Raw genomic sequence first — 21,425 nt, forward strand, 5'->3', positions numbered from 1 at the left:
GAGTCTTGGATCTGGTGAGTAAAATTTCAATGGATTGAGGGACCATGACAGCTAAAGGATGTCCCATCACAATGCTCTCGCTCTGAGTGAGAATTAGTCCAACCACTGCTACTGCAAGTGAACAGCCTGGTAAAGCTGCTGCAACAGGTTCCAAAGTAGCTGAAAAATATGCTTCTGGGCGGACTTGGGTCAAAACAGACAACGAACAAGCATCACTATCATGACAAAACAACATGAAGGGTTTTGTATAGTCAGGCATTCCCAAAGCCGGGGCTTTACACAGACTCTCTCTCAACTCAGTAAAGGCTTTCATACAGGCTTGGTTTAGCACTAGGGGATCAGTAACTTCTTTATGAGTCAGCTTCTACAATGGCTTTGAAAGGACTGAAAAGTTGGGAATCCACTGATGGCAATAGATCACCATTCCCAAAAACATTCTGACATCCCTCTGTGCCGCTGGGGGATTCATCTGCAATATAGCTGTGGCCCTTTCTCAGGATATTTTCCTGATTCCCTTCTCAATTAGGTGTCCCAAATATTTCACTTCTTTCTGACAGTACTATAATTTTGCTGGGGACACTTTATGTCCCTACTCCATAAGTGATTCAGCAAGGCAATAGTATTGTACTTGCATGCTGTAAGGAAATGCCTCCTTGGCATGGTTGCCCCCTGACTTTTTGCCTTTGCTGATGCTATGTTTACAATTGAAAGTGTGCTGAGGCCTGCTAACCAGGCCCCAGTACCAGTGTTCTTTCCCTAACCTGTACTTTTGTATCCACAATTGGCAGACCCTGGCATCCAGATAAGTCCCTTGTAACTGGTACTTCTAGTACCAAGGGCCCTGATGCCAAGGAAGGTCTCTAAGGGCTGCAGCATGTCTTATGCCACCCTGGAGACCTCTCACTCAGCACAGACACTCTGCTTGCCAGCTTGTGTGTGCTAGTGAGGACAAAACGAGTAAGTCGACATGGCACTCCCCTCAGGGTGCCATGCCAGCCTCTCACTGCCTATGCAGTATAGGTAAGACACCCCTCTAGCAGGCCTTACAGCCCTAAGGCAGGGTGCACTATACCATAGGTGAGGGTACCAGTGCATGAGCATGGTACCCCTACAGTGTCTAAACAAAACCTTAGACATTGTAAGTGCAGGGTAGCCATAAGAGTATATGGTCTGGGAGTCTGTCAAACACGAACTCCACAGCACCATAATGGCTACACTGAAAACTGGGAAGTTTGGTATCAAACTTCTCAGCACAATAAATGCACACTGATGCCAGTGTACATTTTATTGTAAAATACACCCCAGAGGGCACCTTAGAGGTGCCCCCTGAAACTTAACCGACTATCTGTGTAGGCTGACTAGTTTTAGCAGCCTGCCACAAACCGAGACATGTTGCTGGCCCCATGGGGAGAGTGCCTTTGTCACTCTGAGGCCAGTAACAAAGCCTGCACTGGGTGGAGATGCTAACACCTCCCCCAGGCAGGAATTGTCACACCTGGCGGTGAGCCTCAAAGGCTCACCTCCTTTGTGCCAACCCAGCAGGACACTCCAGCTAGTGGAGTTGCCCGCCCCCTCCGGCCAGGCCCCACTTTTGGCGGCAAGGCCGGAGAAAATAATGAGAAAAACAAGGAGGAGTCACTGGCCAGTCAGGACAGCCCCTAAGGTGTCCTGAGCTGAAGTGACTCTAACTTTTAGAAATCCTCCATCTTGCAGATGGAGGATTCCCCCAATAGGGTTAGGATTGTGACCCCCTCCCCTTGGGAGGAGGCACAAAGAGGGTGTACCCACCCTCAGGGCTAGTAGCCATTGGCTACTAACCCCCCAGACCTAAACACGCCCTTAAATTTAGTATTTAAGGGCTACCCTGAACCCTAGAAAATTAGATTCCTGCAACTACAAGAAGAAGGACTGCCTAGCTGAAAACCCCTGCAGCGGAAGACCAGAAGACGACAACTGCCTTGGCTCCAGAAACTCACCGGCCTGTCTCCTGCCTTCCCAAGATCCTGCTCCAGCGACGCCTTCCAAAGGGACCAGCGACCTCGACATCCTCTGAGGACTGCCCCTGCTTCGAAAAGACAAGAAACTCCCGAGGACAGCGGACCTGCTCCAAGAAAGGCTGCAACTTTGTTTCCAGCAGCCTTGAAAGAACCCTGCAAGCTCCCCGCAAGAAGCGTGAGACTTGCAACACTGCACCCGGCGACCCCGACTCGGCTGGTGGAGATCCGACACCTCAGGAGGGACCCCAGGACTACTCTGATACTGTGAGTACCAAAACCTGTCCCCCCTGAGCCCCCACAGCGCCGCCTGCAGAGGGAATCCCGAGGCTTCCCCTGACCGCGACTCTTTGAACCTAAAGTCCCGACGCCTGGGAGAGACCCTGCACCCGCAGCCCCCAGGACCTGAAGGACCGGACTTTCACTGGAGAAGTGACCCCCAGGAGTCCCTCTCCCTTGCCCAAGTGGAGGTTTCCCCGAGGAACCCCCCCCTTGCCTGCCTGCAGCGCTGAAGAGATCCCGAGATCTCTCATAGACTAACATTGCGAACCCGACGCTTGTTTCTACACTGCACCCGGCCGCCCCCGCGCCGCTGAGGGTGAAATTTCTGTGTGGGCTTGTGTCCCCCCCGGTGCCCTACAAAACCCCCCTGGTCTGCCCTCCGAAGACGCGGGTACTTACCTGCAAGCAGACCGGAACCGGGGCACCCCCTTCTCTCCATTCTAGCCTATGTGTTTTGGGCACCACTTTGAACTCTGCACCTGACCGGCCCTGAGCTGCTGGTGTGTTGACTTTGGGGTTGCTCTGAACCCCCAACGGTGGGCTACCTTGGACCAAGAACTAAGCCCTGTAAGTGTCTTACTTACCTGGTTAACCTAACAAATACTTACCTCCCCTAGGAACTGTGAAAATTGCACTGTGTCCACTTTTAAAACAGTTATTTGTCAATAACTCGTAAAGTATACATGCAATTTTTATGATTTAAAGTTCCTAAAGTACTTACCTGCAATACCTTTCAAATGAGATATTACATGTAGAATTTGAACCTGTGGTTCTTAAAATAAACTAAGAAAAGATATTTTTCTATAACAAAACCTATTGGCTGGATTTGTCTCTGAGTGTGTGTACCTCATTTATTGTCTATGTGTATGTACAACAAATGCTTAACACTACTCCTTGGATAAGCCTACTGCTCGACCACACTACCACAAAATAGAGCATTAGTATTATCTCTTTTTGCCACTATCTTACCTCTAAGGGGAACCCTTGGACTCTGTGCATGCTATTCCTTACTTTGAAATAGCACATACAGAGCCAACTTCCTACATTGGTGGATCAGCGGTGGGGTACAAGACTTTGCATTTGCTGGACTACTCAGCCAATACCTGATCACACGACAAATTCCAAAATTGTCATTAGAAATTCATTTTTGCAATTTGAAATTTTTCTAAATTCTTAAAAGTCCTGCTAGGGCCTTGTGTGTTAAGTCCCTGTTTAGCATTGTCTTTTAGAGTTTAAAAGTTTGTTAAAAGTTTGAAATTAGATTCTAGAAACAGTTTTAGATTCTTTAAAAAGTCTTCCAACTCTTAGCAAAATAATGTCTGATACAGAGATGAATGTGGTGGAACTCGACACCACACCTTACCTCCATCTTAAGATGAGGGAGCTAAGGTCTCTCTGTAATATCAAAAAAATAACCATTGGCTCCAGACCTACCAAAATTCAGCTCCAGGAGCTGTTGGCAGAGTTTGAAAAAGCCAACCCCTCTGATGATGACCTCACAGAGGAAGAGATTAGTGACTTGGAGGCCAATGTCCCTCCTCCAGTCCTAAATAGGGAGAACAGGACCCCTCAAGTCCTGTCTCCAACTGTGTTAGTCAGAAATAGTGAGTCCCTCACAGGAGGGTCCCACATTTCTGAAATCACTGAGGATGCTCTCAGTGAAGATGACCTCCTGTTAGCCAGGATGGCCAAAAGATTGGCTTTAGAGAGACAGCTCCTAGCCATAGAAAGGGAAAGACAAGAGATGGGCCTAGGACCCATCAATGGTGGCAGCAATATAAATAGGGTCAGAGATTCTCCTGACATGTTAAAAATCCCCAAAGGGATTGTGACAAAATTTGAAGATGGTGATGACATCACCAAGTGGTTCACAGCTTTTGAGAGGGCTTGTGTAACCAGAAAAGTGAACAGATCTCACTGGGGTGCTCTCCTTTGGGAAATGTTCACTGGAAAGTGTAGGGATAGACTTCTCACACTCTCTGGAAAAGATGCAGAATCTTATGACCTCATGAAGGGTACCCTGATTGAGGGCTTTGGATTCTCCACTGAGGAGTACAGGATTAGGTTCAGGGGGGCTCAAAAATCCTCGAGCCAGACCTGGGTTGACTTTGTTGACTACTCAGTGAAAACACTAGATGGTTGGATTCAAGGCAGTGGTGTAAGTAATTATGATGGGCTGTACAATTTATTTGTGAAAGAACACCTGTTAAGTAATTGTTTCAATGATAAACTGCATCAGCATCTGGTAGACCTAGGACCAATTTCTCCCCAAGAATTGGGAAAGAAGGCGGACCATTGGGTCAAGACAAGGGTGTCCAAGACTTCAACAGGGGGTGACCAAAAGAAAGGGGTCACAAAGACTCCCCAGGGGAAGAGTGATGAGACAACCAAAACTAAAAATAGTAAAGAGTCTTCTACAGGCCCCCAAAAACCTGCACAGGAGGGTGGGCCCAGAGCCTCTTCACAAAACAATGGGTACAAGGGTAAAAACTTTGATCCCAAAAAGGCCTGGTGTCATAGCTGTAAACAGCATGGACACCAAACTGGAGACAAGGCCTGTCCCAAGAAAGGTTCCACTCCAAACTCCCATCCAGGTAACACTGGTATGGCTAGTCTCCAAGTGGGATCAACAGTGTGCCCAGAGCAAATCAGGGTCCACACTGAAGCTACTCTAGTTTCTGAGGGTGGGGTGGATTTAGCCACACTAGCTGTCTGGCCGCCTAACATGCAAAAATACAGACAGCAACTCTTAATTAATGGGACTAGAATAGAGGGCCTGAGGGATACAGGTGCCAGTGTCACCATGGTGACAGAGAAACTGGTTTCCCCTGGCCAATACCTGACTGGAAAAACTTACACAGTCACCAACGCTGACAATCAGAGAAAAGTACATCCCATGGCAATGGTTACTTTAGAATGGGGAGGGGTCAATGGCCTGAAACAGGTGGTGGTCTCCTCAAATATCCCAGTGGACTGTCTGCTTGGAAATGACCTGGAGTCCTCAGCATGGGCTGAGGTAGAACTAAAAACCCATGCAGCAATGCTGGGTATCCCTGAACTGGTGTGTGTGAAAACAAGAGCACAATGCAAGGCACAGGGTGAACAAGTAGAGCTGGAGTCTGGAAGAATGGCCCAGCCTACCAAGAGAACAGGAAAGTCAGTTGGGAAACCAACTGCAACACAGCAAAAGAAAGGGAACCTCTCTTCTCAGGAAGAAGTTCTGCCCTCTGAGGGAACTGAGCCTTTGGAGCTTGAACCTTATCAGGTTGAGCTCTTAGGCCCAGGGGGACCCTCAAGGGAGGAGCTGTGTAAGGGACAAGAAACCTGTCCCTCTCTTGAAGGCCTTAGGCAGCAAGCTGCTGAAGAGTCCAAAGGCAAGAAAAATGGAACGCATAGGATCTATTGGGAAGATGGACTCCTGTACACTGAGGCCAGAGACCCCAAACCTGGTGCCACTAGGAGAGTGGTAGTGCCTCAGCTGTTCAGGAAGTTCATCCTAACATTGGCCCATGACATTCCCCTTGCTGGACATTTGGGACAAACCAAGACGTGGGAGAGGTTAGTCAACCACTTCTACTGGCCCAATATGTCCAACATGGTTAAGGAGTTTTGCCTCTCCTGCCCCACCTGTCAAGCCAGTGGTAAGACAGGTGGGCATCCAAAGGCCCCCCTCATTCCACTTCCAGTGGTGGGGGTTCCCTTTGAAAGAGTGGGTGTGGACATAGTTGGTCCACTAGAACCTCCCACAGCCTCAGGAAATATGTATATCCTGGTAGTAGTGGATCATGCTACCAGGTATCCTGAAGCTATTCCCCTTAGGTCGACTACTGCCCCTGCAGTAGCCAAGGCCCTCATTGGTATCTTTACCAGAGTGGGTTTCCCTAAAGAGGTGGTGTCTGACAGAGGTACCAACTTCATGTCAGCATACCTAAAGCACATGTGGAATGAGTGTGGAGTGACTTATAAATTCACTACACCATACCATCCACAAACTAATGGCTTGGTTGAGAGATTCAACAAGACATTAAAAGGCATGATCATGGGGCTCCCAGAAAAACTCAAAAGGAGATGGGATGTCCTCTTGCCATGTCTGCTTTTCGCTTACAGAGAGGTGCCACAGAAGGGAGTAGGATTCTCACCCTTTGAACTTCTGTTTGGTCATCCTGTAAGAGGACCACTTGCTCTTGTTAAAGAAGGCTGGGAGAGACCTCTCCATGAGCCTAAGCAAGACATAGTGGACTATGTACTTGGCCTTCGCTCTAGAATGGCAGAGTACATGGAAAAGGCAACCAGAAACCTTGAGGCCAGCCAACAGCTCCAGAAGTTTTGGTATGACCAAAAGGCTGCACTGGTTGAGTTCCAACCAGGGCAGAAAGTCTGGGTTCTGGAGCCTGTGGCTCCCAGGGCACTCCAGGACAAATGGAGTGGCCCTTACCCAGTACTAGAAAGGAAGAGTCAGGTCACCTACCTGGTGGACCTGGGCACAAGCAGGAGCCCCAAGAGGGTGATCCATGTGAACCGCCTTAAGCTCTTCCATGACAGGGCTGATGTGAATCTGTTGATGGTAACAGATGAGGATCAGGAGGCAGAGAGTGAACCTCTCCCTGATCTTCTGTCATCAGACCCAAAAGATGGCACAGTAGATGGAGTGATCTACTCAGACACCCTCTCTGGCCAACAGCAAGTTGATTGTAGGAGAGTCCTACAACAGTTTCCTGAACTCTTCTCCTTAACCCCTGGTCAGACACACCTGTGTACCCATGATGTGGACACAGGAGACAGCATGCCTGTCAAGAACAAAATCTTTAGACAATCTGACCATGTTAAGGAAAGCATCAAGGTGGAAGTCCACAAGATGCTGGAATTGGGAGTAATTGAGCGCTCTGACAGCCCCTGGGCTAGCCCAGTGGTCTTAGTCCCCAAACCTCACACCAAAGATGGAAAGAAAGAGATGAGGTTTTGTGTGGACTACAGAGGGCTCAATTCTGTCACCAAGACAGATGCTCATCCAATTCCAAGAGCTGATGAGCTCATAGATAAATTGGGTGCTGCCAAATTCTTAAGTACCTTTGACTTGACAGCAGGGTACTGGCAAATAAAAATGGCACCTGGAGCAAAAGAGAAAACAGCATTCTCCACACCTGATGGGCATTATCAGTTTACTGTTATGCCCTTTGGTTTAAAGAATGCCCCTGCCACCTTCCAAAGGTTGGTGAATCAAGTCCTTGCTGGCTTGGAGTCCTTTAGCACAGCTTATCTTGATGATATTGCTGTCTTTAGCTCCACCTGGCAGGATCACCTGGTCCACCTGAAGAAGGTTTTGAAGGCTCTGCAATCAGCAGGCCTCTCTATCAAGGCATCCAAATGCCAGATAGGGCAGGGAACTGTGGTTTACTTGGGACACCTTGTAGGTGGAGGCCAAGTTCAGCCACTCCAACCCAAGATCCAGACTATTCTGGATTGGGTAGCTCCAAAAACCCAGACTCAAGTCAGGGCATTCCTTGGCTTGACTGGGTATTACAGGAGGTTTGTGAAGGGATATGGATCCATTGTGACAGCCCTCACTGAACTCACCTCCAAGAAAATGCCCAAGAAAGTGAACTGGACTGTGGAATGCCAACAGGCCTTTGACACCCTGAAACAAGCAATGTGCTCAGCACCAGTTCTCAAAGCTCCAGATTATTCTAAGCAGTTCATTGTGCAGACTGATGCCTCTGAACATGGGATAGGGGCAGTTTTGTCCCAAACAAATGATGATGGCCTTGACCAGCCTGTTGCTTTCATTAGCAGGAGGCTACTCCCCAGGGAGCAGCGTTGGAGTGCCATTGAGAGGGAGGCCTTTGCTGTGGTTTGGTCCCTGAAGAAGCTGAGACCATACCTCTTTGGGACTCACTTCCTAGTTCAAACTGACCACAGACCTCTCAAATGGCTGATGCAAATGAAAGGTGAAAATCCTAAACTGTTGAGGTGGTCCATCTCCCTACAGGGAATGGACTTTATAGTGGAACACAGACCTGGGACTGCCCATGCCAATGCAGATGGCCTTTCCAGGTTCTTCCACTTAGAAAATGAAGACTCTCTTGGGAAAGGTTAGTCTCATCCTCTTTCGTTTGGGGGGGGGGGTTGTGTAAGGAAATGCCTCCTTGGCATGGTTGCCCCCTGACTTTTTGCCTTTGCTGATGCTATGTTTACAATTGAAAGTGTGCTGAGGCCTGCTAACCAGGCCCCAGCACCAGTGTTCTTTCCCTAACCTGTACTTTTGTATCCACAATTGGCAGACCCTGGCATCCAGATAAGTCCCTTGTAACTGGTACTTCTAGTACCAAGGGCCCTGATGCCAAGGAAGGTCTCTAAGGGCTGCAGCATGTCTTATGCCACCCTGGAGACCTCTCACTCAGCACAGACACTCTGCTTGCCAGCTTGTGTGTGCTAGTGAGGACAAAACGAGTAAGTCGACATGGCACTCCCCTCAGGGTGCCATGCCAGCCTCTCACTGCCTATGCAGTATAGGTAAGACACCCCTCTAGCAGGCCTTACAGCCCTAAGGCAGGGTGCACTATACCATAGGTGAGGGTACCAGTGCATGAGCATGGTACCCCTACAGTGTCTAAACAAAACCTTAGACATTGTAAGTGCAGGGTAGCCATAAGAGTATATGGTCTGGGAGTCTGTCAAACACGAACTCCACAGCACCATAATGGCTACACTGAAAACTGGGAAGTTTGGTATCAAACTTCTCAGCACAATAAATGCACACTGATGCCAGTGTACATTTTATTGTAAAATACACCCCAGAGGGCACCTTAGAGGTGCCCCCTGAAACTTAACCGACTATCTGTGTAGGCTGACTAGTTTTAGCAGCCTGCCACAAACCGAGACATGTTGCTGGCCCCATGGGGAGAGTGCCTTTGTCACTCTGAGGCCAGTAACAAAGCCTGCACTGGGTGGAGATGCTAACACCTCCCCCAGGCAGGAATTGTCACACCTGGCGGTGAGCCTCAAAGGCTCACCTCCTGTGTGCCAACCCAGCAGGACACTCCAGCTAGTGGAGTTGCCCGCCCCCTCCGGCCAGGCCCCACTTTTGGCGGCAAGGCCGGAGAAAATAATGAGAAAAACAAGGAGGAGTCACTGGCCAGTCAGGACAGCCCCTAAGGTGTCCTGAGCTGAAGTGACTCTAACTTTTAGAAATCCTCCATCTTGCAGATGGAGGATTCCCCCAATAGGGTTAGGATTGTGACCCCCTCCCCTTGGGAGGAGGCACAAAGAGGGTGTACCCACCCTCAGGGCTAGTAGCCATTGGCTACTAACCCCCCAGACCTAAACACGCCCTTAAATTTAGTATTTAAGGGCTACCCTGAACCCTAGAAAATTAGATTCCTGCAACTACAAGAAGAAGGACTGCCTAGCTGAAAACCCCTGCAGCGGAAGACCAGAAGACGACAACTGCCTTGGCTCCAGAAACTCACCGGCCTGTCTCCTGCCTTCCCAAGATCCTGCTCCAGCGACGCCTTCCAAAGGGACCAGCGACCTCGACATCCTCTGAGGACTGCCCCTGCTTCGAAAAGACAAGAAACTCCCGAGGACAGCGGACCTGCTCCAAGAAAGGCTGCAACTTTGTTTCCAGCAGCCTTGAAAGAACCCTGCAAGCTCCCCGCAAGAAGCGTGAGACTTGCAACACTGCACCCGGCGACCCCGACTCGGCTGGTGGAGATCCGACACCTCAGGAGGGACCCCAGGACTACTCTGATACTGTGAGTACCAAAACCTGTCCCCCCTGAGCCCCCACAGCGCCGCCTGCAGAGGGAATCCCGAGGCTTCCCCTGACCGCGACTCTTTGAACCTAAAGTCCCGACGCCTGGGAGAGACCCTGCACCCGCAGCCCCCAGGACCTGAAGGACCGGACTTTCACTGAAGAAGTGACCCCCAGGAGTCCCTCTCCCTTGCCCAAGTGGAGGTTTCCCCGAGGAACCCCCCCCTTGCCTGCCTGCAGCGCTGAAGAGATCCCGAGATCTCTCATAGACTAACATTGCGAACCCGACGCTTGTTTCTACACTGCACCCGGCCGCCCCCGCGCCGCTGAGGGTGAAATTTCTGTGTGGGCTTGTGTCCCCCCCGGTGCCCTACAAAACCCCCCTGGTCTGCCCTCCGAAGACGCGGGTACTTACCTGCAAGCAGACCGGAACCGGGGCACCCCCTTCTCTCCATTCTAGCCTATGTGTTTTGGGCACCACTTTGAACTCTGCACCTGACCGGCCCTGAGCTGCTGGTGTGTTGACTTTGGGGTTGCTCTGAACCCCCAACGGTGGGCTACCTTGGACCAAGAACTAAGCCCTGTAAGTGTCTTACTTACCTGGTTAACCTAACAAATACTTACCTCCCCTAGGAACTGTGAAAATTGCACTGTGTCCACTTTTAAAACAGTTATTTGTCAATAACTCGTAAAGTATACATGCAATTTTTATGATTTAAAGTTCCTAAAGTACTTACCTGCAATACCTTTCAAATGAGATATTACATGTAGAATTTGAACCTGTGGTTCTTAAAATAAACTAAGAAAATATATTTTTCTATAACAAAACCTATTGGCTGGATTTGTCTCTGAGTGTGTGTACCTCATTTATTGTCTATGTGTATGTACAACAAATGCTTAACACTACTCCTTGGATAAGCCTACTGCTCGACCACACTACCACAAAATAGAGCATTAGTATTATCTCTTTTTGCCACTATCTTACCTCTAAGGGGAACCCTTGGACTCTGTGCATGCTATTCCTTACTTTGAAATAGCACATACAGAGCCAACTTCCTACACATGCCTCTTTGGTCTTTGATGCAACTAATACGTCATAACTGTACTGGACTAACGTTGATTGGAAAGGCATTTCCAATGACTCTAGGTTCTTCTTCATGATCTGATTGAAAATAGACGGTGACTCTGAAAATCCTTGAGAAATTCTTCACCAACAATAGACTTGATCCAAAAGTTTAAAACAGAAAATAAATTGGCTATCCTCATGAAGAGGTACTGAAAAAATGCTTGTGATAGATCCACTACGGTGAACCATTTAGCATCACATGGGATCTGAAACAATATCACAGCTGGATTAGGCACCACGGGACAACATTTAATCACAATGTCATCTACTTTCCTCAAATCCTAAACAATTCGAAATTTCCCACATGGCTTTCGCAATCCCATTATCCGTGAATCACATCTGCTGCTCAGCACTTCTTTTAAAACACCTTGGTTTATAAACTCTGCAACTATAGGCGCAATCTCTTCAATTGTGACTTGTGTCATATAGAATCGGGAATCTTGGGGGAAAATCGCATTTGGCCTGACTGGGACCTTAACTGGCTCAACTCCTTTGATTAGACCAATGTCTTTTTCTGTAAAAACTCACACTTTCATTTTATCTGTTCCATGTAAGTCAGAAGGAAGATCTCTCACTGTGAAAACTGGAGAAAAAAAAATTGGGGGTACTTACTGTGTCACAACCTGTTTCTGTGGACAAGTCATCTTCATCATCACTGTTGTGAAATTCAATCATTTGAGCAAATAATTAAATATCTCGTCTTGCATAATAAGTCCCTTCCTAGTAACAATGCCAGACTTGAGTCACAAACTACGAATTTGTGTAATCCTTTAAAATTTCCAATTTTAACTTGAACTCTTTCTGTGATTGGGTTTATCAAATAATGGTTTGCAACTTCTACAATCTAGACTGTTTTCCCTGAAAAGGGCAGGTTTGGAACTTCTTCACTTCTCGCTTTAGAACGTGTAGCTTGTGTGTCAACGAAAAATGAGACTTTGTGACCCATCACTTTTCCCTTCACATATGGGCCTTTTTGATCTACTTCTAATGAAGCTGCTAACACACATTCCTCTTTATCCGAACTCTTGCTCACCCAATCATCATTCGCTTCATCCTCACTTTGTAGTGGAAATCGGTGTACTGTGTTATTACTATGATTATACCCTAGACCTGTGACCTGCTGAGGAAGCATTACCTGCTGCTGCTCCATTGGGGGTTGAGGTATTTGAATTTGCTGTCTAGGTACCATTCAAACTTGAGGTTGCGTATGTTGCAAGCAGGCATCTGCATCTGTTGCATCTGTTGCATAGGCTGAAAACCTTGTGCCTGATTCATATTACTTTGAAAATTTGGATTGTGACCTCTCATTCTCGGTCCTCTCACTCCTTCCTGACCTAACTTCGGACACTCCTGTTCCCAATGTCTATGGCCCACCGCAAGCGTACCATGGCAACAATCTCTTCATTCCTTGCACATCATTCTGAACAACCACCATATTCAAATCTGGACCACAATTCACATTTCCAGTTCCACCATGACCTCTATAACTCTTGCTGGATTCTGAAATTACACATTTTCCTGCTGTTGCGGTGGGAAACTTCCCTGCATTCCTGTTTGTGCCACTTTAATCTTCATCACTATTGCCTTCTCTTTCAGCTTCAACTTGATCTCTTCACTGCAGTACTTTGCAGACTGCAATACTTCATCAATTGGCTTCGCTTCCAAACAAATCAAATTTCTCTTAATCATCTGGCCAATCTCAGGTCTTAAACCTTCAACACATTTGAACACAAAATGAATCATGTCTTTCAGCTCAATTGTTTCTGTGCCACTGTAATGTTTGAACATCTGCAACAATCTCTCGTAGTATGCATGTTGCTTCCTGGGCTGTCCTGTCTATTCTCTGCCAGTCAATGTTCTTGGACGAAATTCTAATTTTCAAAAATGCAGTCACCTTATATTAATACTTCATTACATCAGGAGACGGAGCACCTGTTGCTGGATCTCTCTGAGGTTCTCTTGTTGGCCAATCTACACTCCTTTTGCACTCGATACATAAGTCTACTGGAACCACTATCTCTAACAGGGTGTTCAAATCTTCCCACAGGCATTTAGCAAGTTTCACAAGCCTATCTGTTTGCTGGTAGCACTCTACTGGCTTCTCTCTCAACCTGCGATAATCATTTGTAAAAGACAAAGGGCCTCATTCTCACCCTGGCGGTAATTACCGCCAGGGCGGAGGTCGGCGGTAGCACCGCCAACAGGCTGGCGGTGCTCCGCCGGGCATTCTGACCGCAGCGGTACAGCCGCGGCCAGAAGAGGAAAGCCGGCAGGCTACCGCCGACTTTCCGCTGCCCGTCTGAATCCTCCATGGCGGCGGAGCGCGCTCCGCTGCCATGGGGATTCAGACACCCCCTACCGCCATCCTGTTCATGGCGGCTCTCCCGCCATGAACAGGATGGCGGTAGGGGGTGCCGCGGGGCCCGTGGGGGCCCCTGCTGTGCCCATGCCAGTGGCATGGGCACGGCAGGGGCCCCCGTAAGAGGGCCCCAAAAAGTATTTCAGTGTCTGCCCAGCAGACACTGAAATACGCGACGGGTGCAACTGCACCCGTCGCACCTTCCCACTCCGCCGGCTCAATTCTGAGCCGGCATCCTAGTGGGAAGGTTGATTTGCCCTGGGCTGGCGGGCGGCCTTTTGGCGGCCGCCCGCCAGCCCAGGGCAAATGTCAGAATCACCGCCGCGGTCTTTCGACCGCGGTGCGGTGTTCTGACGGCGGTACCTTGGCGGACGGCCTCCGCCGTCCGCCAAGGTCAGAATGACCGCCAAAATGTCACTTCTGCTCCAAGTGACATGCACAAAATTCCCTCTGGGAATTTCGCTTATTGGTAGTATTTTCACTGGATCCTAAACTTGTTGCACATTCACAGTAAGATTTGCAGAATCCCTTTTCTTCTTGTCTCTTTTCTTCACCCATTTGCCTTCCCACTTATCTAAGGCTCCCCATGTTTGAATGCTTTGAATTAATTCTCTAATGTGAATTTTCATCCCTGAGACTCGCATATTCTTAAAATCCTTTGAGTCGAACTCTAATCTGTAACTCATCTTTAAATGCTTTGTTTACTCAATTTCTACATCATATTTTCCTGCTGTCTGCCAATTACTGATGTGCTATTCCTGCTTTGGTAGTAATCAGTTTGCACAAATAACGCTACTCATCTTCTAGAAAAGTGTCAATTCTGTCCAACCACATTGTTCCCTCAATTAGCATTTGTGCTTTAGTCAAAGCCTGGTCAAATTCAAGGCACTTCCTTCGCCAGAATCTCCTTGGCTGCTGCTCAGCTTCTCTAACCATTCATTGAACTGCTGAGCTGTCAAACCTTGTAATGAAATGTTGTTATTACTTACATCGGGCATGTAGGAAGATGGGGCCAGATGTAGCAAACGTTTGCGACTCGCAAATGGGCCGAATCGCAATTTGCGACAGTGCAAAATCGGAAATGGGATGCAAAAAGCCCATTTCCGACTCGCAAAAAGAGATGTGCCCCGTTTGCGAGTCGCACCCGTTGCGACCCCCTTTTGCGACCCGCAATGTGCGAGTCGCAATTTGCGGGTCGCAACCCATATGCAATTGCAACTCGCAAATTGCGACTAGTCGCAAAAAACCCAGTTTGCAAGTCGCATTTACCACTAACTCAGAGCAGGTGGTAACCATTACCAAAGTATAAAAGGAGACCCAGAAGGCATCTGGGTCACTCAAGATGGCGGACATATACCTGATAGCAGTGAGGAGGAGAGTCTACGCAGCCCAGCAGAGGAGGAGGAGGGGCCACAGACAGGAGAAGATATATAGAACAAGGCAGACCCTTTTCCAGCAAACTGAAGAGGAGATCTATGATAAATACCGCCTTAGCAGCGCTGCCATTCTAGAATTAATAGATTTACTAAAACCACAGCTAGAACACAAGACTCTGCGTGCCTGCGCCATCCCTACGCATGTGCAAGTACTATGCGCACTGCACCTCTTGGCCTCAGGGAGCTATCAGGGGGTCATTGCCGTGGCAGGTGGGGTATCCCAAAGTGCAGTGTCAAGGTTCCTCAGGGCATTCCTAGATGCCTTAGTAGCGCACAGGTCTCAGTTCATATACTTACCAAGGAATGAGGCAGAAATTAACAGCACGAAGCTGGACTTTTACCGCATTGCCCACTTCCCCCATGTCATTGGATGTGTAGATGGGACACACATTCAAATATGCCCCCCGCTAATCTGGAACATATTTTCCGCAACAGAAAGTGTACCCACTCACTCAACATACAGGTTGTTTGTGATGCCCATTACGTCATCACGGACATCGTAGCTAAGTTTCCAGGCAGTACCCATGACTCATACATTTTTAGACATAGTGGGAGACATCAACGCCTGGAACGTGGGGAGTTTGGAGACGGATACCTCCTAGGTAGAGCTGCATACACCTTGCAGACATACACACAGGTCAATGCGCACGACTATCTGGAATTACTAACAGTGTACTTTTGTGCCCAACAGGTGACAGTGCATATGCTCTAAGGCCATGGATCATGACTCCATTTTTAACACCCAGCAATGATTCAGGAGGCAATACAACAGTGCGCATAAGAGGACCAGGAACCTCATAGAGCGCACCTTCGGACTCCTGAAGGCAAGATTCCGATGCCTCCACCGCAGCGGAGGCGCCCTCCAATACACCCCCATTACCGCCTTCAAAATTGTGGTCGCATGCGCCATCCTCCACAACATAGCCACCAGACGTGGGCTACCTCTCACCCCTGCAGACCCAGATCCTGATGAGGAAGAGCAAGAACAACCACACCGCCATCATGGGGATAGGAGTCTAGCTAATCAAGGCAGACTGAGACGGGAACACATTGCAACGCAATATTTTGGACGGTACGTGTAAACTCCCACCATACTCACCCATTAACCAAACACTCCTTTTGTTAAGTGGAAGAAAAATAACTGTTTTAATAATGTAATGCATGAACTATATACAAGATGAAATTGTCCATGGGCAGGGAAATGCCAACCACTCATGTGGCACATTAAAGCCATGTGCCACATTTGTTTGTCCGGGCTGTTGGCTAACTTCTCCTGCCCCTCCTGCCAGCCTGGCTGGTCCCAGCCGCATCTATGGTGCTCTGCCTCCCACTCCTTAGCACCCTACTGTCAGTGGCAGATACACTGCTCACTGTGGAGCCCTCTTCACTATCTTGGGGTGTTTCCCCGGTGGCCCTCGACATCTCACGTGTCTCCATTAGTTCTATGATATGTGTGAGACGTCCCAGGCCCCTGGCAACATCCCCAGCAAAATGGCCCATCTCAATTTGCAGGCCAACTGTCCTCCTCGACAGGCCTGTTGTGTTGATGGCTAGCCTGCCGATTGATGTGGCCATCCTGTCCAGTCTTAACATAATCTGCCGATCCCTGCGCCGCCCAGCCTCTGCCTGACCCAGCAGTCCGGCCGCCAGTTCCCTGATGGCAGAGGCAATGTCCCCAGTGTTCTGGCACATCAGGTCCATCCGCCTGTTGAGGTGCCGCATGCTTGCATGGTTTTGTCTTTCAATGCGGTGCAGCACCCCACTGATCCTGCCCAATATTGTGTTCTGCAGGCGCTGACCCCGCAGCAGATGTGCCTCACTGCTGGTTGGAGGATGAATCCGGAAATCAGACGCTCTTGCCCTGCGACGCCTGCGCAGTGGTGGCTGCCCTGTCCTCGCACCTGTATCCTCCCTGGCTGTTGCTGGGGCAGCTCCTGGCGTTGCTGTTGCAGCAGGCGTTACAACTGCAGGAATGCTGCTGACTGTGCATGTGGGGGTGCTGGAGGGTCCTGGGGTGTCCTCCTGGGCCTGGGTGCTTGGGGTGTAGGGGGTGTCTTGCTGGAGACCTGTGGGACATGGGGAACACACTGTCAGTGTCTAGTATCTTTTGCACAATTCCTAATAAACATTTGCCTATGCACTGCCTATTGGACTACATTTCCCATAATGCATCATTCTGGCTTTTTCTACCCTGAAATGGAGCTAATTTGGTTGTGCATGCACATGTGTACATGGTGGATGGGGTATGACATTGATAGGGGTACAGGCTTATCACATGGTACTCACTGGTTGATGTGCTGGGCTCTGAAGTGTCCAGGTCCCCAAATCCACACACTGCCTCCGGCTCAAAGGTTTGCTCAATCCTGTCTTCAAGGGGTGTGGGTGGTGGCACAGATGATGGTCCCCCTCCAGTGCCTCTCATCTCCCGGAGCCTTTCTGCCACCCTCTCCTTGGTCCGGGAGCGGAGGTCATACCACCTCTTCCTTATGTCCTCAATTGTCCTGTGGCTCACCCCCAGGGCATTGATTTTCTCTTGCATTTCCTGCCAGATTTTCTTTTTGGTGGCCTCTGGAACAGTGAGGGCAGCTCTCCCAAAGAGCTCATCATGGTGCTGACAACATTCTTCGGTCAGCACCTCAAGCTCCCTCTCAGAGAATTTAATTTTCCTTTTTCGGGGGGTTCCCTCCATGGCTGCTGCAGCTAGCTCAGTGTGCAGACTGGCAGTTGTAAAAGGGTGTGGTCCAGCCTCCTCCCAGGTGTATTTGTTAACTTCCTGGCTGTGATGTCATCATCATGTGCCAGGAAGTGTTTCCAGAGTGTTTTGGTGTGCTTTCTGGAGTGTTCTGCTGCACCTGCAAGCAATTTTGAGGGAACTCGCAATTTGCGACACCAACTCGCTAATTGCGAGTTCGTTTTTTGCACACTCGCAAACAGCGACCTCGCAATCTGCGGACTCGCACACAGCGTTGCGAGTCCGGATGCGAGTCGCTAAATCGGACCGGTTTATTTCCTGGCATACCAAATTGCGAGTCGCATTTTGCGAGTCGCATTGACTCGCAAAATGCGACTCGCAATTTTTATTTTTCCTACATCTGGCCCTTGGCTTTGTATATACTATCTCAAAGTGATAGTGTGCACAGAGTCCAAGGGTTCCTCTTAGCAGTTGATAGTGGCAAAATTAGATAATACTAATGCTCTATTTTGTGGTAGTGTGGTCGAGCAGTAGGCTTATCAGAGGGTAGTGTTAAGCATTTGTTGTTCACACACAGGCAATAAGTGAGGAACACACACTCAAAGACTTAACTCCAGGCCAATAGGGTTTATATAGAAAAATATATTTTCTTCATTTTTTGTAGAACTACAAGATTCATGATTTGAGGAAAGTACATAAAATGCAAGGTACTTCACACAGGTAAGTAGGGAACTTTGATTTCAAACAGTAGTACACACAGTTTTGATAAAAATGGCAATAAGCTATTTTAAAAGTGGACACTACAAAAATCAACAGTTCCTGGGGGGGGTAAGTTTGGTTAGTTTTTGCAGGTAAGTAAAGCACTTACACAGTCAGTCTCCTGGGCATAGGCAGCCCACCGTTAGGGGTTCATGGCAACCACAAAGTCACAGCACCAGCAACACAGGGCCGGTCAGGTGCAGAGGTCAAGGTAGGGCCCAAAACACATAGGCGCCTACGAAGAACAGGGATGCTCCGGTTCCAGTCTGCTAGCAGGTAAGTACCTGTGTCCTTGGGGAGCAGATCAGGGGTTTTTGTAAAGCACTGGGGAGGACACACACAAGCACACAAAACACACCCTCAGCGGCACAGGGGCAGCCGGGTGCAGTGTGTAAAGTAGGCGTTGGGTTTTGTATTGAAAACAATAGAGGGACCCGGGGGTCACTCTGGCGATGCAGGCAGGGTACAGGGGGGCTTCTCAGGCCAGCCACCAACTGGGCTAGGATGAGGACTGCCTGCTGGTCACTCCTGCACTGGTAGGTGGTTCCTCTTGGTCCTGGGGGCTGCGGGTGCAGTGTTTGGTCCAGGCGTCGGGTTCCTTTTGTTACCAGGCAGTTGCGATCAGGGGGAGCCTCTGGATTCTTGCTGCAGGCGTTGCAGTGGGGGTGCAGGGAGGTCGACTTAGGGTGTCCATGTTGTTTGAGTCACCTGGGAGTCCTCTCTGCAGTGTTGGTTGTCCTGAACTTGAGCCGGAGGCGTCGGGTGCAGAGTGGGAAGACTCACGCTTCTGAAGTTAGAGTCTCTTTAAATTTGCTTGCTTTGTAGTTGTTTCTGGACAGAACCGCTGTCCTCAAGAGGTTCTTGGTCCTTTAGGTGCAGGTCAGTCCTCTGAGTCCTCAGAGTTCGCTGGTCCCACTGGATGCATTGCTGTGCAGGTTCTTTGAGTCTGGAGGCAGGCCGGTAGGGCTGGGGCCAAGTCAGTTGTCATCTCCGTTGTCTCTGCAGGGCTTTCAGGTCAGCAGTCCTTCTTGTTGTTGTTGGTTGCAGGAATCTGATTTCCTGAGTTCAGGGTTGCCCCTAAATACTAAATTTAGGGGTGTGTTGAGGTCAAGGGGGCAGTAGACAATGGCTACTGTCCTTGAGGGTGGCTACACCCTCTTTGTGCCTCTTCCCAGAGGGGAGGGGGACAAATCCCTGCTCCTATTGGGGGAATCCTCCAAAACTAAGATGGAGGATTTCTAAAGGCAGGGGTCCCCTCAGCTCAGGGCACCATAGTGGCTTTCCTAACTGGTAGCCGAATCCTCCTTGTTTCCCTCATTATCTCCTCCAGACTTGCCACCAAAAGTGGGGGCTGTGTCCGGAGGGGCGGGCGTCTCCACTAGCTGGGATGTCCTGGGGTGCTGTGACAACAGGCAGGAGTCTTTGAGGCTCACCGCTAGGTGTTACCGTTCCTGCAGGGGGAGGTGAGAAGCACTTCCACCCAGTGCAGGCTTTGTTCCTGGCTACAGACTGACAAAGGCACTCACCCCATGTGGCCAGAAACTCATCTGGTTGTGGCAGGCTGGCAGAAACTGGTCAGCCTAGCACTAGGAGTCGGACTGGTATTCAGGGGGCATCTATGAGATGCCCTCTGGGTGTATTTTACAATAAATCCCACACTGGCATCAGTGTGCATTTATTGCACTGAGAAGTGTGATACCAAACTTCCCAGATTTCAGTGTAGCAATTATGGATTTGTGGAGTTCGTAAACTCCCAGACCATATACTCTTTACCGCTACCCTGCACTTACAATATTCTAAGGTTTGGCTTAGACACTGTAGGGGCATATTGCTCATGCAACTATGCCCTCACTTGTTGTATAGTGCACCCTGCCTTAGGGCTGTAAGGCCTGCTAGAGGGGTGACTTACCTATGCCACAGGCAGTGGGATGTAGGCATGGCACCCTGAGGGGAGTGCCATGTCGACTTAGTCATTTTCTCCCCACCAGCACATACAAGCTGTGAGGCAGTGTGTATGTGCTGATTGAGGGGTTCCCAGGGTGGCATAATATATGCTGCAGCCCTTAGAGACCTTCCCTGGCCACAGGGTCCTTGGTACAAGGGGTACCATTTACAAGAGACTTATCTGTGTGCCAGGGCTGTGCTAATGGTGGGAACAAAGGTACAGTTTAGGGAAAGAACACTGGTGCTGGGGCCTGGTTAGCAGGGTCCCAGCACACTTTCAATCATAATTGGCATCAACAAAAGGCAAAAAGTTAGGGGGTACCATGCCAAGGGAGGCATTTCCCTACAGGGCATTTACTGTAATGTTAGGCACGGGGTCTCTGGTGTCACCATGCTTAAACTGGGGCATGTCGAATCTCCCTTGACTATTCGGAGGAGTCCTAAAGGAACCCAAATCAATTAATAGACCTGTTCCATCAAATGTAGGTCTCATTGGAGTCATTATTCTCACGTTTTCATTGAATCTCTCCCTTTCTACAATCAGATTCAGGCTTTTCTTCTCATTGTTCCCGTTATTTCCCTGGGCAAACAATGGTATGACTGGACCTATGGTAACTGGTAATGACACTGCATCTGGACTGGATCTGACATTTGAATCTCTCGAGTACATTACTCCTGTACTCTGAATCATCAATGCAGACACTTCTGCCTGAGATCCTGTTATTGGGGTGTATCTCAGGATCGTCTGTATCTGGGACATCAAATTCGGGGTAGATTTATCTGAGATAATGTTGGCTTCTGTTAAACCTGTCCTAACGGCACTACTAGGTTTGTTGCAGTATCTACAATAGGTACATTTGGATAAATTCTGGGAATATCCATCTGCGGCATGGGCCTTTGAATCGCAGTAGTATTCGGAACACTATGGGTAACCTGTATGTGGCTCTGGGTGGACTCAACTGGTGTCGGAGTTGTAGGATCTACACTGGTACTTGGACCTTTCCCGTACGATGCATATGGTGGGGGACGATTCCTCAGTAACTGTGAAATAAACTCATCACCATCTGACTCTTTATCACATGT

The sequence above is a fragment of the Pleurodeles waltl genome, chromosome 7 (genome assembly GCF_031143425.1).
Source record: "Pleurodeles waltl isolate 20211129_DDA chromosome 7, aPleWal1.hap1.20221129, whole genome shotgun sequence".
Lineage (NCBI taxonomy): Eukaryota > Metazoa > Chordata > Amphibia > Caudata > Salamandridae > Pleurodeles > Pleurodeles waltl.